The 8,192-nt window shown below is 34.2% G+C and overlaps 1 long non-coding RNA gene across 1 annotated transcript in view; it reads left to right on the top strand.

The window, feature by feature from the left end:
• The window catches only part of LOC144378970 (uncharacterized), a 32,815-nt gene extending 30,701 nt beyond the window's left edge, over nucleotides 1-2,114 (top strand). Inside the window, exon 3 of the long non-coding RNA XR_013440922.1 lies at nucleotides 2,015-2,114. This is a non-coding gene — a long non-coding RNA (uncharacterized LOC144378970). The remainder of the gene's footprint in view (nucleotides 1-2,014) is intronic.
• Nucleotides 2,115-8,192: the final 6,078 nt, after the last annotated feature.

Below are 8,192 nucleotides of genomic sequence, written 5' to 3' on the forward strand. Positions count from 1 at the left end.
CCCAGACATCTACTCCAGAACTTCTTGATTCACTATTAGGCAGAGCTGCTCTCCTGAGCTAAATATCTCCTGTTTGATCTCTAGAGCTATCTTTATCCTTCTCTGTTCTGACTAAATAGGTGGTTATCAATAGGCTCACTTGCTGTCTAGGGCTTGGCCAATAAGGGACACCAGCAGGAGATGGGAGGGTGAGAAGAGAGTGAGGTCAGTGCTCAAATTAAGGCATAAAGTTTAATTTTAAATGTGAACATTAACTTTTAAAAAATAATAATGTTGAAACCTACAATGATCTCCTAATCTTGACAATTTTGGTATGTTTAAGGTTTTACTGCAGATAACTGAATTTTGGAAGGTATATTTCTCTGAAAATTCAATTACAAAATTGTTCACCATGGTTCTCTCTTCGCACATTACTGTGAGCTGGCTTTTCAAAGACCAGAGTTCCTTTGGGTGACCTCTCCATGTTACCCGCTCCATATTCCAATAACAATTCCCTCCCCTGTCCCTTCAGGTTTAGGGATGGTGAGATCCTCAATGTTACTAGCCTCAGGGGTCCTACGTTGTCCCTTTTTGGTTTCTTTGAACATTGTACACACTCTGTAAATAGTTTTTTTTTATTAGACTCTTACCAAATTATCCAGTTTGGCTGTTCTTCCTCCTTCCTACCAGAAGAATCATGACTGAGAAATCCTTTAATATAATTTTCGATTATATTTTAAGAAAGGTTATGCCATCATGTCAAATGATTATGCTTTTTTTTTGCCAACTATATAGCAAACACATTAATGCTTAGCATAGAGTGAAGTGCTTAGTTAAGTGCTTATTGACAGTCTGTGGAACTTTGAGGCTTTTCATTTAATTAAGATGTTAAAATAATATGTAATTATTTTTAGAGTTTATCACATTATTTCTGTGATGCTGGATGAAAAATATGAATCTTTCAAAAGGCATGCTAGAAGAACCATTCCTCAAAATAAGCATAGTTAATCACTGTGACATCATTTCATAAAGTCTGATTTCCATAAGGGTTGACAGTCAAAATAGGCTATGTAAGACAGGTATTCACATTTTTCCAATAATGAAAGACACTATTATCAGTAATTGCTTTTAGGGAAAGCCTACCTTTACCTCACATTCTGGAAAACTCTGTTATAAATCTATGATGGAGAACTCGTCATTGTGGAAAAAAATAACCGTTCATCTAACAAGTGATTGAAGGAATTAGATATTATTTACTTAGAGATTATTTAATCTCAAACTTGTGCTTTGAAGTCCTGAGAAATAGAATAAGCACACAGTTTTCTGGACTCTAAAATTACTCTTTCCCATGTGTCCCACCACCCTAATGGACAAAATGCCAATGAGTATGCATGCTTCTACAGAACTGCTATAAATGGTATTTTTTAAAAGTTGTATACATTTACATTGTAGACAGTTGCTAAGCTACAATGAGCGATGTTTCCTTAAAGAGAAAGTCCCTTACACCAGTAAGTGGCTACATAACTGCGTAGCCTCCTGACCAATAGAAGCCATGAATGCCACTTCTAGGCCAGGCTGTAGAACCTCCCAGGTGATCTCTATATTTTGCCTATTTTTGCTTGGTGTCTGTCAGCCAAATACAACAGTCTCCCCCCTCCCCTTACTCTCAGTTCTGCTTTTTGTGGTTTCAGTTACCCCCAGTCAACTGCAGTCTGGAAGCAAATGATCCTCCTTCTGATGTATTGTCAGAAAGTCAATAGTAGCCTAATGCTATGTCATAATACCTCTGCCATTCACCTCACTTCATCTCATCATGTAGGCATTTTATCATTGCACATCATCACAAGAAGAAGAAGGGTGAGTACAATACAGTAAGGTATTTTGAGAGAAAGACCACATTCACATAACTTTAATTACAGTATATTATTATATATTGCTGCTAATCTCTTGCTGTACCTAATTTATAAAATAAATTTGATTATAGGTATCAGAAAAACATAGGATCTATAAGGTTTGTTACTAACTGTGGTTTCAGACACGCGCTAGCATCTGGGAACATATCCCCCGCAGAGAGAATGCAGCAAAGAACTCCCAAGACCTAAGGAAAACAAGAACCTTAGATAAAGGATCCTAGGTCATTGAATGGATACATGAAGAAGAGCCACTTACACCAACCAGCTTTGAACTCTGATATGACCAAAAATTTATTATGTTTGGACACTGGGATTTAAGTATTGTTGTATTATATTTAGACTTCCCTGATACAGAAATTTAAGGTAACTTTCTTAACTTGATATAAATGCTCTATAAAATAATAGTAAAAATGAAAACAATAATAAACTTTTAGCAATTATAAAATATTAAAAGTATCCTTATTAAAACTTAATTCAAAATTTTAATAGACCTCAATAATGCATTTAGTTAAGAAAAATAATAATAGATAAAAAAAGCAAGGGCAAAATCAAAATTGTTATTATTGATAAAAATGAAAAATTAATAGAATTACTATAAAGGAAAATTTCTAAGTAATAAGCTCAGTACATATGTATTTCTATACCATAGCAACAAATAGAATGTTTGTTATTTTATAAGTTTTACTGGAACATTTGGTTAACCATGTAGAAAAAATATATAATTTTGGAAAAAATTTTAAAACATAGAAGAATATTTTTACACTCCTAGAGTAGGGATTCTTAATATTCAAAGAATAAAAATCATGAAGAAGGCTTAAAGAAAATAATGAAACATTTGATAATTTTAAAAGCTGAAGCTTCTATTGATCAAAATACACTATAAAGGGCGCCTGGGTGGCTCAGTTGGTTAAGCGACTGCCTTCGGCTCAGGTCATGATCCTGGAGTCCCTGGATCGAGTCCCGCATCGGGCTCCCTGCTCGGCAGGGAGTCTGCTTCTCCCTCTGACCCTCCCCCCTCTCATGTGCTCTCTCTCTCTCATTCTCTCTGTCTCAAATAAATAAATAAAATCTTTAAAAAAAAAATACACTATAAAAATGTGAAAAGGAAAAAAAAATGTGAAAAGGTAAGACATAATCTGGGAACTGGCATTTGTAATGCAAATTACTCAAAATGGAATAGCATACAGAATATATAGAAAACTCCTAATCTTCTAAGCCTAATAATTTAATAAAAAATGAGCAAAAGTCATGAATTGATATTTAACCAGAAAGGAAACATGAATGACCAATAAAAATATGAAAAGATACTCAACCATATTAACACTTAGAGAAATGCAAATTAAAATTGTTATGAAATATTTCATACCCAACACATTTGCAAAAATGTGGTAAGTTTTATGATACTAAATGTCAACAATTATGTGGAACAGCAGGAATGATCATACCCTGTTGTTGGGGAGTGTAAATGGATCCAGCCATTATGAAAAAAACCCTGGCATTATCCAGTAAAGGTTAACACACACACACACACACACGATAACCCTGAAATTTCATTTTTATGTGCAAAGTCTAGAGAACAGGCACTCTTCCATATGAACTTCTGAGACATATACAAGAATATCCATAATGATAGCAGTAGTAGTAGCAAAAAAAACCTGGAAGCAACTTAAAACTTTACCAATAGTAAAATGAATAAAAACATTTTTTTAAGGCTAGTAGAGTGAAGCAGTGGGAGTACAGAAGGAACGAGAAGTCTATAACGGACTGTGATCAATTAATTGTAAACACCACTACACTTGGATCAGCCTAAAACAATATTTTAAAGATATCAAACAGTGGAACATTATAGAGCAGTGAAAATAAAAGAATTACAAATGAACACATCCACACGGCTCTACTTCAAAATTCATATTGAGCAACATGCAAATAATAGAGAAACATAGCTATATATGATTCCATTTATAAATGAGTCCAGCATAAGCAGGAAAAAAGTGCTTTGAGGGGGAATATACATGTTTGTATAAACTACATAGTTTGTGAAATTATAAAGGAATGGCAAAGAGATGATTATCTCAAATTTCAAGAAAGTAGTTTCCTATAAGGTTATTCTGAAATTTTTATTTCATAAATTTATAATTTATGCTTTAATAAAGCAATGCTATGTACTATAAAGTGATACTTATATACTATAAAACACTTCTATATAATTAAGTCTGTTTGGAGGCTTTCACAACTGTTTCATTACCTATTTGTACATTTTTGTACCAGGATCACAGTTATATTTTTGTTTATCTATGATAAATTTTTATATTTTGGTAAAACAAGCCCCTTATCATCATTTGTATTTTACAATATACATTACTTTCTTGTCAGTTATGGTTTAGTAAATTATCTAGAACTAATTTTTTTTAAAAATTTGCAGATTTTAATTAGGGTGGCCAGTATATAAATGCATTAGTTATTTTCATTTCACTTGTTGACATCTTAATTTATATTTATCAGTTGAGTTTAATGTTAAAGTTTCTTGTTAGGTTTATTCATCCAAAGTTGACATTTATTGCTGTCATTAAAAAGTCTTTTTTTTTTTTTTAAGATTTTTTATTTATTTGCGAGAGAGACAGTGAGAGACAGAGAGCATGAGAGGGAGGAGGGTCAGAGGGAGAAGCAGACTCCCCGCTGAGCAGGGAGCCCGATGTGGGACTCGATCCCGGGACTCCAGGATCATGACCCGAGCCGAAGGCAGTCGCTTAACCAACTGAGCCACCCAGGCGCCCGTCGTTAAAAAGTCTTAAAGTCAGATAAATTGTATCTGATTTGTGTTAAATTATTAGAAGACTTGATTAAATTTTTAACATTTTATCAGTCAATTCTTTTGAGTTTGTTAGTAAATGTCGTATCATCTGTTAATATTAATGGTATTTCTTTCCAAGAATCTTCTTGGCTAACACATGAAAAACAATGTTAAATAATGATAAATAAGATTTTTGTTGTTTTGTCCCTGACTTAAATGGACATGTGCTACTTGATTCAGCTATGCATCATATTGCCTTTGATTTACTATAGAACTTTAACATGGTTTTATCATGTTAATAGATGTCTTAATATTAAACAGTCTTCCATTTCTGGAGGAAATAATACTTTTCTCAGTGTATTTAATATATTGCTGCATTCTACTTACTAATAATTTAATGAATAACTTTTTAATCTTTGTACTTGAGATTGCTCAAGTACATTTTTAAACTCACGCTTCCTTTTTTGTCTTTAGTATCAGGGATGTTTTGACTTCATAAAAATAGTTCAACATGGGCTTTGGGATTATCTATTCATTAAGAAATGTCATACATATTAAAAATGTATGAGAAATATGATGGACTGTGTTGAGACTGGCCAGAAAAACAGGTCTATAGGAACTGGGGTAGATCAGCTGTGGAAGAAGGGCTGGGAAGTAGAGGAACAGGAACTGATTAAGGTTCAGTTCTGGGAATGAGATGAACCAGAAATGGCAGTTTACATGATTATCACATAGAGAGGTTTTAGGTTTAGCTGGATGAGAGACAGTACAACAACGAAAGACCAGAAAGCAGGGGAGCACTGTTATGAAAATACGTAACGTCAAAAGTAGATTTGAAGAGTACCAGTTACTCAGAAAATTCCAAAATGAGTAACATATGTAAAGTAACATATGTAACAGTTGACACTTAAAAAAACACTTTATTGAGGTATATTTGACATTAAAAAACTGTAATATATTTAATGTACACAATTTAAATGACTTTGGAGATAAGTATACACCCATTAAACCATCACAAAAATCGATCCCATAAACTTAACTCATTACCTCCAGAAGTTTTCTTCCTCCCTCCCTTCCTTCTTTCCTTCCTTCCCTCCTTCCTTTTTTTTCCTTTCTTTCTTCCTATCATATATTATACTATAGTGTATATATCTTTATATATTTTTATTATTTGTGATAAATCCCCTTGGCAAACTTTTAAGTATATAATACAGTATTGTTGACTACAGGCCCTATGCTCTACGTACTCATCTTATTCACCTATAGATCATCCGTAACTGAGACTTTGACTAATCCCTCCTTCTCCATCCTCTCAGCCCTTAGCAACCACTCTTTCTCTCCCTCCAAATGTGTTTATTAATCAAAAGTGACAAGTATTCTTTAAATCATGTGCAAAATATTTAAAGATTTATGTTTTAAAAATCATTCATTTGGGGAAAAAGACAAAACAAAACACATTTATAATTGTAAATATGTCTTAGGTCCTGCTATAATTTCTAAAATCCAATTATGAGATTATTTTAACCCATTTAAACACATGTAAGTTCCCCCTAGGTGTCTGTTATATCTCACAAGTCATGATGACCATCTTCTCAAGTAGTCTGTGGTCACCTTCACTGTACGCAGTTTTACAGAAGATACGATTTTCATTTTCCTGGAGAGTGCTGCCTCACTGTGGACAGACTAGGAATCACTGAAGTTCGAAAAGTGATTAGTTTGGGCAAATAGGTCTTCATCAAATTTTACATATGAATTTTTCTCACATATAATATGAAGAAATATCCACCCATGTTACAAGAAATGTTGTAAAAGATGGTATTGTTTCCTGGGAGAACTACCTCAAAATAACAAAATATATGCCTTTTCTGAATTACAATACCTCATGGATTTTGCTTCATAAGGTGTTTCTAAGGTGTCAAGGTGGAGGAATAAAAAGATAAATTGTCATACCCATAATCTCTTCTCAAATAATTTAGGACATTTAATCTCTACTACTGAACACTCAGGATGTTATCTACCATTATCACAAACTCATATCTTCACATTCAATTTTGTTTTTTCACATTATCTTGATTGATTTTAAAGCTGCCAGTATTTAAATGTGAATTGTGAAGATGATGAATTAAATTACATGATCACAGCTGATTTCATCAGGGTGATTCTACAAAAAGTTGACACTAGTAAGAAATGGTGATAATAATTCAATAAATGACAATGAGGCCATTACCAATTTCCCTTTTTATTTTAGTACATTTATATCTTCATTCATAGCATTCAAATAATTCTCCTCTGATTGTAAAAGCAAGTCACGGTGGACTGTCTAAGCCACTTTCTCTTTGAACATTAGAAACATGTTATGGAAACATGGCTTTTGGTAGTACCCTTAACCATCCATTCTCCAACATAACTTTGCAACCTTTATTTATACATTGAAAAATTATCTTCATTCTTGTACCCTTCTTATTATCCTTTAGATTTATAGATCACAGAATTCTTTTTCTTAATTTTATTATGTTATGTTAATCACCATACATTACATCATTAGTTTTTGATGTAGTGTTCCATGATTCATTGTTTGCGTATAGCACCCAGTGCTCCATTCAGTACGTGCCCTCTTTAATACCCATCACCAGGCTAACCCATCCCCCCACCCCCTCCCCTCTAGAACCCTCAGTTTGTTTCTCAGAGTCCATAGTCTCTCATGGTTTGTCTCCCCCTCCGATTTACCCCCCCTTCAATTTTTCCTTTCCTACTATCTTCAGATGTTGGCGGGGATGCGGAGAAAGGGGAACCCTCACAGAATTCTTATATAGTGTTGCATAGTGGAAGTAAAGCTGGGCAGGAAATCAGAAAACTAGGACTTTGTCCCATGTGAGCCACTCATTAGTTGCACATGCTCTTGGGTTTCATTTTGATGTGCACTGGAGTCACCTTTCATCAGAGGACATTAGATTAGGCAATTTTCCAAACTCTTTTGAAAATTATCTAAAAGAGAGTTTCTCCAGCAGTTTAGAGTCTGTTCAATTTGATTCAAATCAATTAATTCACATCCGTTCAATTCAATTGTGTCCAAACCCAAGAGCATTCATCACCGCTTTCCATAGGCCCAGTCCTTTGATAAGCACTGGGCTGCCAGAGACCAGCTGTGAGAAGGAGGAACAAGATAAGATTTATAATGACCAGTTCATGACTTCAAAGTCCCCACTTCTCTTCCATTTGAGTTTTATCCCCATCACCCATGTGGATCCTAAAAAAACGCAAAGTCCAGAAAGGCAAACTTTGCACGTTTCCCTCCTCTTTACCAGGTCCCTGATAGCTAACCGTGCCGTCATTCTGTGCTTGGGTCTCCCAAGACACATTCATTCTAGGCAAAGTTCCTTCTTCATGTTCCAACTTTCTTCACTTTCTCTTTTATGTATCAGCCACATTTTCCATTTTCTCTGTGCCTTGTTCTCAAGTAACTTTGCTGTTGGATTTGGATCTAATAAAACTCTAAGTGAATTCTAATT

Source organism: Halichoerus grypus, chromosome 9 (assembly GCF_964656455.1).
Source record: "Halichoerus grypus chromosome 9, mHalGry1.hap1.1, whole genome shotgun sequence".
Taxonomy (NCBI): domain Eukaryota; kingdom Metazoa; phylum Chordata; class Mammalia; order Carnivora; family Phocidae; genus Halichoerus; species Halichoerus grypus.